Below are 14,497 nucleotides of genomic sequence, written 5' to 3' on the forward strand. Positions count from 1 at the left end.
AAGTTAAAATGACACCAATCTCTCAGTAAGCACAATATATTACTGATGTACAAAAATGGGTTCTCTTGAGATTGTGCTTTCTAAGGAAGACTCAAATCTGAAATTCTGACCATCAAATATGGCAATGGCAAAATATCAATTTCTTAGGACTAATGCTTTTGCTAAATTACAATAGAAGGATGGGTTCTTTTGGAAAGGAGTAGAGTCTGATTTCCATTTTAAAAGGTAGAGCTGAGCAGAGGGTGTAGATGTAGACAGTTTAGGGAAGGCTGGACTTGTCACAGGGTTTAAGATATTCCTGAACTAACTAAACCCTAGGTAAACAGAACATTCCTTACATGTGCAAGCATATCCTTTAATAGGGAGAATTGCTGGGATTCCTGACTCCACTTAATCAGGAAATCAGAGGTCTAAAAATAACTTTTACTTCTTCCAAGAAAGAGGAAGTGGGTTGGCAAGTGAACATTTAGATTTGATAATCAACAGTAATGAAAAACATTCTTAAGTCTCTGGGGTTTTCAAGAGCCTAAAGGAAAACAGCTGAATGTTGAATCCCCATTAAAACTGCTACTTATTAAAAAAAATTTTTTTTTGTACATTTACAGAAGTCTCAATAGAATGTGTAAGTTTGTTTCATACAAATTATTTACTCCATGTAAATGATGAACCACTTAATCAAATTCAATATAGTCAATTAAAACAAAAGTGCTCATGGGGCACCTGGGTGGCTCAGTCGATTAAGCGCCAACTTCGGCTTAGGTCATGATCTCACGGTTTGTGAGTATGAGCCCCACGTTGGGCTCTGTGCTGACAGCTCAGAGCCTGGAGCCTGCTTTGGATTGTGTCTCCCTCTCTTCTGCTTCTACCCTGGTCATTGTCTCTCTCTCTCTCTCTCAAATAAACATTAAAAAAACTTTTTAAAAAGTGCTCAGATTTGAGAAAAATGACCAATTTATATTAAGGTCACCAAATGAAAGAAACGGTGCATATACAGTAGTTGTGAATATGCTTCAGGATTTGTTTTTTTTTTTTTAAGTCTGCTAAAATACAATTGGGATGTTTATTACTTTTTCTATCGGCAGCAATGAAAAAAATCACTAGAAATCATATTTTTGTCTTTTTCAAATAATCTGCATTCAGTGTCAAAATCCTCAAAACGTTTAGATATCAAAGACAAATACTGATTTTTTTTTCATTAATGATGAGAAACAAGAGATCCAGTTTAATCAAGATCTGACATTTATAAATTTTAAGCATGCAAGTGAGCTAAAAGATTAAGAGATTAATTATAAATAACAACTACAGGAAGAGATGATCATTTGTGTGATTTCTAAGTTCATTAGGATAGTATACATCCAGAGAACCAACAGAAGTTCTCAGATCCGATGTTGAATAATGGAATGTGGGCAAGCACTCTTAAATGACCTTTATTATTAAAAAAATTTTTTTTTAATGTTTTATTTATTTTTTGAGACAGAGACAGAGCATGAGCAGGGGAGGGGCAGAGAGAGAGGGAGACACAGAATCATAAGCAGGCTCCAGGCTCTGAGCTGTCAGCACTGAGCCCGACACGGGGCTGGAACCCACGGACTGTGAGATCATGACCTGAGCCGAAGTCAGCTGCTTAACTGACTGAGCCACAGGCGCCCCAAATGACCTTTATTTACTGTGCACTACATGCATACTGTATGCTGCAAGCAGAGAAAGAATCCATGCGTTAAAGACAGATTGGTACTATTGCCAAACTATAGACATGCTATCAAGGTGAGTCAACTAGGATATTGTTCAAAGCTCTTTATACTTAATGGTTTCCATGAAAATAAGTGCAGAAGCATAAATGCGTACACATCCCAAAGCGTCTTCTTCATTGTTTCCAGTGCTTTCTTTGCATTGTTTTTCTTTTGCTTTTTCTACTAGTGGCATTAACTGCTAGTGTTCTGCTAAAATCTTTAAAAATTCCATAATGAAAGGCAGATAATTATGCTACCCTCTGATATTTTTGATCTCTTATCTTTTTAGTTTCTGTACTATTTCTTCAATAAGCATCTGAGTTTTGGCAACCTCTGACTGAACAGCACTTAACATATTATTATCCTGATCTGCATCCAAGAGTTCCTCAGCAAGTTGTCTTGTAACTGCTATCTGTTCATGTCTCATTTTTCTGTCAGACACAATGGCCATCAAGTTAAATCAAATTTCACTGTGCTTTTGTATCCGTTTTTCTATGACTGCTTCATTGTGCTGTCATCTTGATCTCATGCATCTAAACCAGTCGGTCCTTCTCTTAATCCATCTAATTCATACAATCTTCTGTCCACAGGAACATAACTGACAGAGTGAAAAGCATCTTCTTCTTTTGCTGATGTCTTTGCATCAAATGCAAACATCTGCTGTCTGGACAAGCTATTGTGGACTTGTCGAATCACACCTGGATTGCTCAATGCAAATCTTTCGTAGCTGCATCAAAGCTTTGTGAACGTTCTTTAAACTCTGATAATGTCTCTTCTAAATGGACACCTTGATGGGTACAATTCAATAACACACTTACTGTGGCTTGACTAGCACAAACATTATTAATTATCTGCTTGGCAAAAAATATCATGTCAAGTCTGGAGTCCTGAACTAAAGATACAGAGGGTGCTGATTCTTTTCCTGGCTGCCACTTGAAAAACAAACAAAAAAAAAAATTAGCCCATGAACTGGCTTTAACTTTTCAAAATTCTTAGGCTCTAAACTCCGTATTTCTTCTACTTGGGCTCCTCAGCAACCAAATCCTTTAAAGAGCTCAGTGAAGAGACCAGGGTCGTTTTCCATGAAGCACCATTCCCCAGCATTGGCTGTCATGGCCTAGGCCACACACTACCCCTGCTGCCACCTAGGCTCTGCCCACCCCTCATCCCAGCCGGTACCAGCTGCCACTGGCCACTGAGCTCGTTGATCTCAGCAACCCTGCTGCGGAGTTCATCAACCCAGGTCACCCCACCTACTTCCGCCGACAGCCTGCTTCAGAATTTCTTACAGAAACTTAAAAGCAAACATTAAAGAAGTTGATTTGGGGGGCTACTAACATTTTTGAAGCCTCATCTACTTTTAAGACACAAAACTGTGAAGAAAAACAAACCTAGCACATAAAAATAAATAATAAAGATGTCTACACGAAAGACACTACACGAAAGACAAAAATCTCACCAGGAAGGCTACACAGAAAAGGAAGAATGTACTACGTGCTAGGCAAGCAGATGTTAAATAAATACACCCTGAGTACCTGTCTAGTGTGTCTGTCAGACATCTAGGCCCTGGATACACTGCATGGAATAAAAGAAGCAAAGTTCATCCAATGTGGGAAATGGACAACAAAAAAGGTAAATGTCTCACTCAAGTGATGTCTGAGAAATGACCTGGATGAGCAAGCACTATCTCCATAAAGCACCAAGGCCCAGAAGCAAAAGCACATGTGGCATTTCCTAGGGTGGAGTAAACCAGCAAGGTTGGAACTGAGCCAGTAAAGGGAGCGTGTGATACAGGCGATCTATAGAGGGCCAATCCACAGGGGACTCACAGGTCTTCACTGTAAGAAAGACTCTGATTTTGACTTTGAGAGGTGGGAGAAGCCCCACAAGGGTTCTCAAACAGAAGATTGGTAAGATCTCCTGTTTCAACAGGGTTACCTAAGTGCTGCATTTAAACAGGTGAAGAGGGGGGCGCCTGGGTGGCGCAGTCGGTTAAGCGTCCGACCTCAGCCAGGTCACGATCTCGCGGTCCATGAGTTCGAGCCCCGCGTCAGGCTCTGGGCTGATGGCTTGGAGCCTGGAGCCTGTTTCCGATTCTGTGTCTCCCTCTCTCTCTGCCCCTCCCCCGTTCATGCTCTGTCTCTCTCTGTCCCAAAAATAAATTAAAAAAAACGTTGAAAAAAAATTAAAAAATAAATAAATAAAAAAAATAAACAGGTGAAGAGAGAAGCAGACAGGGGGCGTGGGCGATGATGGCTTGTACTAGGGTGACAGCAATGGGTATGAAAAGTGGATAGGACATGTATTTTTAAGGTGGACAGAGTGTTACAAACTGTTAAAGCACACAGAAGATACAAAATAAATATTTGATGAATGAATGAATCTTGGATAGGAAGGAGAACCAATGTGGACTACAGCACTCAGGAAAGGCATCAGACTTATCACGTTTCACTTGAACTCTCTGCATGGATGTCTCCTATTCCTTATTATAAGCATGTTTATTTATCTTAATTCTTGGAAATTATTTTTGCTCGACTGATCCTTCTAGGACTATTAAATGCAAGTGAAAGTAGACAGAAGTCTAAGTAAATAACAGTGGCAATAGAGTAGTGGACAGGTTCAAAGATATTAAGGAGGCACAATCTAAAGGCTCTGGTGATTAAATACACGGAATAAAGAAGCAGAGAAAATATAATAGGGGTTTCTTATTTGGACAACTTGCCGTTATCTGAAGGAACACGAAAGAAAAAGCATGTTTGAGGGGGAAACAAATGGAAAAGGCTAAAAATTTTAGAGAAACAAAACTCAATTTGGGGGAAGCAAGTATTTTTAAAGTCTAAAGGTTTAAAATTAAGTAGGTCAAGACTACTGCTTCCAAACTCGGATTGGCATATTAAAAGTTAATTACTGTTTGGAATGATGAGAGGATTCTGGAAATGGACAGTGGTAATTGTTACACAACATTCTATAGTATATTTAATGCCAGTGAATTGTACACCTAAAATTAGTTAAAATGTTACCTTTTATGTTATGTATATTTTACCACCATGTTCACTCACTAGAGGTCAAGTGGTTTTTTTTGTTTGTTTGTTTTTTTAACGTTTATTCCTTTTCAAGAAACAGAGACAGAGTGCAAGTGGGGGAGACGCATAGAGAGAGGGAGACACAGAATCTGAAGCAGGATAAGAGACTGTTAAAAACTGAGAACAAACTGAGGGTTGATGGGGGGTGGGAGGGAGGAGAGGGTGGGTGATGGGTATTGAGGAGGGCACCTTTTGGGATGAGCACTGGGTATTGTATGGAAACCAATTTGTCAATAAATTTCATAAAAAAAAAAAAAAAAAAAAAGAATCTGAAGCAGGCTCCAGGCTCTGAGCTGTCAGCACACAGCCTGATGCGGGGCTCAAACTCATGAACTGCTCGTGATCATGACTTGAGCTAAAATCAGTTGCTTAACCAACTGAGCCACCCAGGCGCCCTGAGGTCATTATTTTAAATGAGATATAATTCACATTCCCATTTAAAGTGTTCAATTCCAAGTTTTTTAGTGTAACTATAGAACTGTGTAACCATCACAGTAATTAATTATAGAACATTTTCACTGCTCCCCAAAAGAAACTGGCATGTATCACAGTCAATCATTCCCACTTCACCCCAGTCTTCCAGCCTATATGTCAGGTGTAAGCAATACTTTTTGTTTGTTTGTTTGTTGAGGAATAATTTATCCCAAAGTTGCTTTTTTCTACATAAACAAGAGACTTAGGGGGATAACTTCTGAACAAAGCCCACACATCTTTCTCCATTGTTAGCTTGGTGGTAAATACACAGCTCTACTAACAAAAATTCCTGTAGACAATTTTTTTCCAGTAGGTGAAAATCATACAAATCAGTAAATATAAGCAATTTGTTTTCTCATTTTCATTTTGTTTTTGTTATTTTCTACCCATGTTTATATAGTTCTAAGTTTTTGAAAAACCTCAAAGGAACCAATAGCATTATGAAAGACAAAGGATAGAAGTAAAAAATTAGGTCGTGGAAAAATTCCTGGTACCCTTTAAGACATGCCTCTACTTTGTATGTCATTAATTTGCTCTTTTTATAAGTTCCTGTTTCTGTTCTTACACCTTTGATGTGTGGCCTCCTGTCCTCAAAACAAACTGCAAATTCTGAGGGCAAATAAGGTTTTCTCCCCCAGCACCTCCCCACCAAGAATATACAAACATTCAAGTTGAAATATTCTGAGAAAATGGAAACCTTTCTTATGTGTTCAAACTAATTTGAATTCCACAGAATTACCTAATTCAATTACACACACACACACACACACACACACACAAATACCAATAATAATGAAATATGAAATAGCTCATACACAAAAAGCATCCTCACACTGGACACCCAAGTTCAAATTCTGGCTCTTCCAGTTAGTTAATTCTGTGACCTTGGGTAAGCAACTTAACTTCTCGGCTGTCTCATTTTCTAAAAGAAGGAAATCATGTCTAATACATATTCTGAGAATTTATTTAAAAATTTTGAGCAGTGCTCAGTACATAGTAAACAGAATACATGTCCACTTTATTATTCTCTGCCACCTGTGTATTTTTCCCTTAAAATTATGCCATTTACATCTTCCACAACATGACATGATCTGGCTTTAGCTTAGCCTTAGCTTTTAAAGATGAAATAAAGTACCCTCTTGCTTTCCCTCACTGTTTCTAGTTCCCCACTTTTTAATTTAGTATACTCTTAACACATAACATAGGACACAGCTGACATTACTAACATATAAACACATAACATATAAAGGTTTACAACTTATAAATACGCCTCAACTATCATACCATCATACTATACTATCAGCTTTCCAAAGCTAGTTTTAGCCAGTGTTCCCTTACACACCAATTTAGACAATCTCTGCCATCACATTATCCATTAATTACCATCCAGATGAGGCAAATTACCTTTGCAGTTGGGAGTATTCAAGATGGCAAGCAGACACCCTTATTTTCTGAAAACCACTCCTCACCTTAACAGGGATGGGACCTGGTCCCTATCTGGGCTAAACTGATTCTTTCACCTAATCCAGAAGAGGCATACAGACATGCTTGCACTAAGGACATTTTATTTTATTTTAAAGCAGGCTTAAAAGTCCCCAACAAGGGACTTGACCTCATTACCCTGAGATCAAGACCCAGAGGAGATCAAGAGTCAGATGCTTCACTGACTAACCCACCCAGGTGCCCGTACTAGGACATTTTATTTATTTTTTTTTTAATTTTTTTTTTCAACGTTTATTTATTTTTGGGACAGATAGAGACAGAGCATGAACGGGGGAGGGGCAGAGAGAGAGGGAGACACAGAAGAATTGGAAACAGGCTCCAGGCTCTGAGCCATCAGCCCAGAGCCGTGACCTGGCTGAAGTCGGACGCTTAACCGACTGCGCCACCCAGGCGCCCGAGGTGCTTTTTTTTTTTTTAATTTTTTTTTTAAGGACATTTTAAAGCCTGAAACCATCAGACAACCATTTTTAAGTAATACATCAAAGGAGTAAAAGCAGGTCTGAGAAAGAAAGGAACTAGAAATTCTACTGTCTTCCTAAATTTTACTCATGAGCTTTAGTTTGGTTCTTTGGTGGCACATACCCTTCTGAAGTCAGGCTATCTGGGTTTGTATTCTGGCTCCATCATCTACCAGCTGTAAGGTTTTGGCTAGGTCACTTAATCTCTCTGAGCTTGTTTCCTCATCTGCAAAATGGAATTGATAATGATGATTTCACCTACTTTGTAAGGCTGTTTGAAGGATGAAGTGAAATAATACATGTAAAGTGCTTAATAAAATGCCTCACATTTGGTACTTAAAAATTCATTAATTATATAAGAATTTATTATTTTACCTATAACAATGTGTTGAGGCATTATTCTTTCTTCCAATCAGAAAAAAGCCAGAATAGATGACTATATATACTTTGTCTTAATAAGGAGATATTAAATATGTTGAGCAAAAAGAGAAAAAGCCAACTGACTCTTCTAACTCTAAAGCCTAATAAGACACCAAAAATGAGAGAATAAAAATTAATAAAATAAAACACACAAGGGGTTAGGAGGTATTAAGAAATACTAGGAAAATGTTGCTTATTTTGAGAATTCAAAAACCTGAATGTTTTGCATTAAGAAGTTTTTGAAGATACTATGCCATTTTCCATAGCTGGCACACAGTAGTCAAAAACTGACTGCTGAGTGAATGAGGTCTTACTGTGGCTTAAACTAAAAAAATAACATAACATAACATAACATAACATAACATAACATAACATAACACAAAATTTTTAAAAAGCCAAAACCAAATAGAGGAGATAGTAAGCAGCTCCCTCTGGATGTTTTAAACAAACATCTGGATGATATCAATAAAAGGAATAATATGCCTTAAAAAGACTAAAAAATATAAAAATGTAACAAGATACAGTTCTTATCTGTTACTACAATAAATTTAACAACATATTCTCAATTAACTGTGCAGATGGGAGAGGGGTGAGGTACAGCAGCAAGGGTGCTCAGATAACCAAAAAAGTCTCCATTTGAATTTGAAATATATTTTGTTACCTTAAAAGCAGACTTCCTTAATTGCTAACATTTAATTCTGGCCTAAGTCCACATATGGCAGTTCCACTGAGAAGGGAACTAACACATAGTTAGGGGAAATGATACATTTAGTTGCAGAGGTGGATTATGAGAACAAATGTGCCATAGATAATGTGTTTGCAAAACCAAAAATATATGAAACATGCAAAATCCAAGAACATGCAAAAATTAACTATACGAAGAAGGTCTGTTTGCAATCATTTTATTTTTTTATTTTAATTATTTTTGAGAGAGGGGGAGAGGAGGAGAGAGAGAGAGAGAGAGAGAGAGAGAGAGAGAGAGAGAGAGAGAAGATGCACAGGTGTGCATAAGCCGGGAAGGCGCAGAGGGAGAGGGAAAGAGAAACTCATAAGAAGGCTCCGCGCTGGGCATGGATCTCATGATCCTGGATCACGACCTGAGCCGAAATCAAGAGTTGGACACTCAACCTACTGAGCCACCCAGGTGCTCCCGCAATCGTTTAAACTATACAGAAGAACAAACCAGTTCAACTGAAAGCAGCACATTCATCGATCAAAGAAACTTTTCCCAAGCAAAGTCTTATCATGGCCTATTTTCATTTCAATTTACTGTTTTCAGCTTAGAAATGCAAAGATTCTAGGTACACAGACTGCATTATCTGGACATACACATAACCCCGTTTAGGAGAGGTGTGGGATCTGTAAGGAAATGTGTTTGAGCATAATCCTACAGAGATGTACTTTCAGACAGGAACAGAGGAAGCCGCTTCTTGGCATCCTCTGTAATTATGGCAGGCTTCTGGTAACTCCACTGTTTCCTCTACTATCCTCACCATTACTGGTCAATACTCGCAGGCTGCAGGGACATCTGTGATGCTTTACAGTATCAAAGGCCTTAACTAATTAATCCTATTTTTTTTCTTTCTTTTTTTTTTTTTGCCGATCATTACTAGCTGAGTCCTCAACCATTTCCTTGAAGAAACATCCAGAAGCCATGAAATGTGCATTTGAACACCTGGCATAATCCATTCCTCATTTGCATGATAGCTCTATCACTTGCACACATTTGTCGGTCATGACACACAGGTCAAAACTGTTTGTCAGAATACAAAATACACTGGGAATGCAAGCTGGTGCGGCCACTCCGGAAAACAGTATGGAGGTTCCTCAAAAAACTAAAAATAGAACTACCCTATGACCCAGCAATCGCACTACTAGGCATTTATCCAAGGGATACAGGTGTGCTGTTTCAAAGGGACACATGCACCCCCATGTTTATAGCAGCACTATCAACAATAGCCAAAGTATGGAAAGAGCCCAAATGTCCATCGATGGATGAATGGATAAAGAAGATGTGGTAAATACATACAATGGAATATTACTCAGTGATCAAAAAGAATGAAATCTTGCCATTTGCAACTACGTGGATGGAACTGGAGGGTATTATGCTAAGTGAAATTTGTCAGAGAAAGATAAAAATCATATGACTTTACTCATATGAGGACTTTAAGAGACAAAAACAGATGAACATAAGGGAAGGGAAACAAAAATAATATAAAAACAGGGAGGGGGACAACACAGAAGAGCCTCATAAATATGGAGAACAAACTGAGGGTTACTAGAGGGTTGTGGGAGGGGGGATGGGCTAAATGGGTAAGGGGCACTAAGGAATCTACTCCTGAAATCACTGTTGCACTATATGCTAACTAATTTGGATGCACATCTTAAAAAATAAAAAATAAAACTAAAAAAAAAAAATACACAATAACAACAGCAAAAGAAGACACCAACATGCTCAAGTCAAGACAGAGAAAGAGCTTCCTGCACAAGAGTATCTGTGTTGTGCCAGGGCACTTCTCACTGGTCTAAGGTAAGGAGAGCAATTGGCTAGACTCACCACTCACCAACTCTTATTAACAACTGACAGTAACATGGCTTATTTTGTTTCATTTTTTTAACACTTCAGAGAGAATTAACATTGTAATACATTAGCCTTATGTGGGGTGCTCTCTCAGATGAAGGTGTATGCACAAGAAATGCTGAAACAATACAGACAATTCCGCTTACCATAAGGACAAGATTCTGACCTTCAAGCCTACTTGGATAATATCACTTGCTTAGGCATTGTTAATGCCCCCATTTATGGAGAATTCACAAGCTGACAGCCCTCTCACAATGTGATTTCTTTCTCTTCTGTAATACTTAAGTACTATTAAACACAGACGGTAGAGGAGGTATCCCAGCAGAACTCATCTGTTTTTTGTTCTTGCCAAAATTACGGAGTAAAGTGTAATAATCCTAGAACAAAACTGTCCCCAGCAACGGTTAAAAAAGCAATAAATATTCTCATTTTCTTCCTACCCATGACTACCAAACTCTTTCTAATCAAGTGGTTTTATTTACACGCCATTGCTAAAAAGGAGTAACCGTGATAAAAATTACTATTTGTATAGAAGGGCATGTAAAATCAGTAATCTGCAGACTATATGCCAAACAACTGACATGAGTTATCCCAAGACATAAGATCATAGGGACTGTTTACTTTCTGTAATATTTGGGTTTGAAAATAAGCATGTTATTAGTTTTATAAACAAAATAAAGAATGAATAGATGGATACATTTAAATTGGTATTAAAAATCCTGTATTTTGGATCCTTAACAGACTGATCCCTGAGCTGCATATACTCATCATGTTACTGATGTTACTTTACAGCAAATTTCCCAGAGTTTGAACATTATTAATGAAACCAACTAAAAATCAACGAATAAACTAAAACATAAAGTTAACAAACAATATTATAAAAACTGTTTACATTTGAAGAGAACCAGAGTTTAGAACCCAAAGCCGGTTCTTCACTGCCAAGCCCACTACAGAGGGAGACAAAAGTGACAGGCCTAGAACAGAGTTTATTCACGTATTTACTTCTAGTGAACCTGGAAAACTTTGCAGGCAAATTTTAGTGTTCAAAAACAAGAGGGCTGGGGTGCTGGGTGGGTGAGTCAGTTAAGCATCTGACTCTTGATTTCAGCTCAGGTCTTGATCTCACGGTTTGTGAGTCCTAGCCCCTGTTGGGCTCTTGCGGACAATGTGGAGCCTGCTTGGGATTCTCTCTCCCCCTCGCTCTGTCTCCCCCCGCCCCCAGCTTGTGCACTTGCTCACACAAACATTTTCTCTCTCTCTCTCAATAAATAAACATTTTTAAAAAAGAGAGAGAGTGCTAATCAACAGAGAAGAAAGCTGTGATGGCTAATTTTATGTGTTGTCTTCACTGGGCCACAGAGTGTCCGATGTTTGGTCAGACATAATTTGGGTGTGCTTGTGAGGGTGTTTTGGATGAGATTAACATTTGAACAACTGAGTAAAGGCTGTCCTCCTTAATGTGGGTGGGCCTCATCCAGTTGGTTGAAGGCCTCACAAGAATAAATGGGCCTTCCTGAATAAGAAGGAATTTCTCCTGCCTGCCTGTCGTGCTGGCAAATCAGGTTTTTTCTGCCTTCAGACTTGAATTGAAGCATCAGCTCTTCCTGGGTCTCAAGACTAACGGCATTTGGACTAGAACTACATCAGCTCTTCTGGGCCTCCAGCTTGCCAAATGCAGATCTGCAGACCTGTCAGCCTCCACAACTATGTGAGCCAATTTCTTATAATACCTCTCTTGCCCACTCTCCCTCTTCCTCTCTATAAAAACACTGCACAGGAAAAGTCCAGCAAATGCTTTATGATGATGATTGCAGTTTTGATGCCTCAGAAAGCTTCAGATCCTCTCCAAGAAATGGCCATTTATTCATCTAACCAACTTATCCCAAGCCCAAGGGGACTAAGATGATACTTAATAGAACATTTTCTTGAATAATGGCCACACTCTTACTTAGATGTTAAAAATAATCTCCAAGTGCTGTTAAAGCCAGTCATTTTCTACCATCTTCTTTCTACTTCTCTCCCCAAACGGTCACCATCCCCACTGCGACCACTATCTGAAGAACAAGCACAGAATTGGAAAGAGTACTAACCCATATAATTACTGTACTTCATCTAAATAGTTTTGATTATGAGAGAGAAGAACCCCCCCTTCCCATACCAAATATAAAAATAGCCAGGTACTTCCTTTGCTCTCTATCAATGGGCAAAAAACAGTACTCTAGGTCTCTAGGGAAGACAACATCCTATCATTAATGGGGTGTTTTTTAGGAATCATTGAATGGTACACATTACTCAAAATCACATACAGTAGCAAGCATCTTAGAGCAAAAAATCTTGCAGCCATACTCTGTGCACATTCCTCCAAGAATCAGGGTATGCTAACGAATTAAAACTGAATGGTAAGTTCAGAAAAGGTGAAGATCCATTAATGGAAAACAGAAAACCTTTCTGGCAGTAGTGGCAAACCCTTGGTACTTGCTGAAATTTCTTAAACTTTTGTTTATCTTAAGAATCTTATGAGTGCTTAAGTACCAAAGCTGATTTCCCTGCCAACAGAAATATATCGAGAGTTAACAAGGTTACACTACAAAGGAACTTCCACTCCATATTATTATTATTATTATTATTATTATTATTATTATTATTATTATTTCACATGTAGATGATACCTTAGCATAGGGGCTGGGCAGAACAGGGATGAATTCTTAACAAAGTCATCCAGTTTCTTTCCGAAAGAAGCAGCAGTCTCTCCTCACTCATCTTTCTTAATTACCAATGGTCACCTTCTATGGACAGCTCTAAAGTGGGTGGAGAAGGCAGCAGACAACACTTTCCACTCATCAGAGAACTTTCTAGATCAATAAACTGTACATGTGTCACAAGCACCCAGTCGGGATATACCAGGGGAGTAGGATCTCATGGTTTACTGGAAAGGAAGGACAAAAGAATGCCTAAACACACAAATCAACTGACCTATGAGGTCATCCTTTGTTCTTTAACTTCTTCATGAACACCTGAAAATTTCAATCTGTAAATGAAATTAAGATCACTATACCTAAAAATATCTTTAAGTACCAAACAGGACTAGAGCAGGAAACAGGAGTGGGAGAGAGAGGAGACCATGGGATGTAAAGAAAAAAACACTAGCAAAACCACACTATGTTGGAATTTGAATGTATGAGTTCAGGTTTTTCACATGATTTCAGAGAAAGAAGGATAAAGTATCTTATCTGGAAATATTACTTAAGACAAAAATAAAAGATATATTAGCTAAACGGCAGGGCAGACTGATTTGAATACCATGTTCCCCTTAAGTACCAGCTAAATTGCCCTAGAAAATCTTTCTGTTTGAAGGTCCTTATAAGAGACATAAGGAATAGGACAATAAATGTACCCCCAACCCACTCTTAACAAGCTATTTTTGTGCTCCAGCAAACAGTCTTATAAAAGAGATATTTATAAGGCACTTCCAGAAAGCAAGAGTTCAGTAACTTTAACACTGAAGCAAAAGGAGAAGGAACTAGTTTCACCATCTCCTAGAAGCAGCCCCTCTATTTTGCCAGACTGGCAACAAACAAAGCGCTCAGTTTGGGCAACTGTCAAACTAATGAACATCAAAGCAGACAGCCTGCCTCTTCCTCCCCTAGGGACACTACTGTTCCAAAGTGGACTTTGGCGTCTTGTCTCCCTATAAGAATGCAGCCAAGTTATCTGAGTCTACTCTCCCACATTACTGTTGCTCTTTCTCTCATCCGCAACTAGAGCAGCTTCTGCTAACACCAAGCACTGCACAGTAAATTACTCTCTCAAGTACTGCTTATCACTCCCTAACCGTAGTTTAATCTCTTAATTAGTTTCAATGCCAAAAATTAGGATTTCCTGAGGACTGACACAGGATGTGCACCAGGCTGCAGGGGCCAAGGCTTAAAGTTGTTGATTCAATGCAATCAAGAGTTTAAAAGCATGGTTGCTATTGCACAGCCAGAAACAGAGGACCCTAAACAAAAGGAAGAAAGGAGGCCAAGTGCTTTCGAAAAATTAAGGAACTGAGTTTAAAGGGTGCCAGCTCAGTCAGGACAGAAAGTCTTAATTTGTCCAAAGACTATGCTTTGGGGCTAGAATACATTTAGGCAGAACTAAAGGGATGTATTGCCCTCAAGCATCCACCCTCAGATGAGGAGGGCCAGGAAATAAGACACTTGCTGGTAAGGCTAGGCTTGGAATTAAAATTTTTTTTTTCAACGTTTA

General features: G+C 38.7%; 1 protein-coding gene and 1 pseudogene across 1 annotated transcript in view; both read right to left on the bottom strand.

The window, feature by feature from the left end:
- The window catches only part of SPTLC2 (serine palmitoyltransferase long chain base subunit 2), a 103,820-nt gene that overhangs the window by 19,047 nt on the left and 70,276 nt on the right, over window positions 1-14,497 (bottom strand). The gene's annotated exons all lie outside the window — the stretch shown is intronic.
- On the bottom strand, window positions 1,574-2,844 carry LOC122469389 (annotated as a pseudogene).

This window comes from Prionailurus bengalensis, chromosome B3 (genome assembly GCF_016509475.1).
Source record: "Prionailurus bengalensis isolate Pbe53 chromosome B3, Fcat_Pben_1.1_paternal_pri, whole genome shotgun sequence".
NCBI lineage: Eukaryota > Metazoa > Chordata > Mammalia > Carnivora > Felidae > Prionailurus > Prionailurus bengalensis.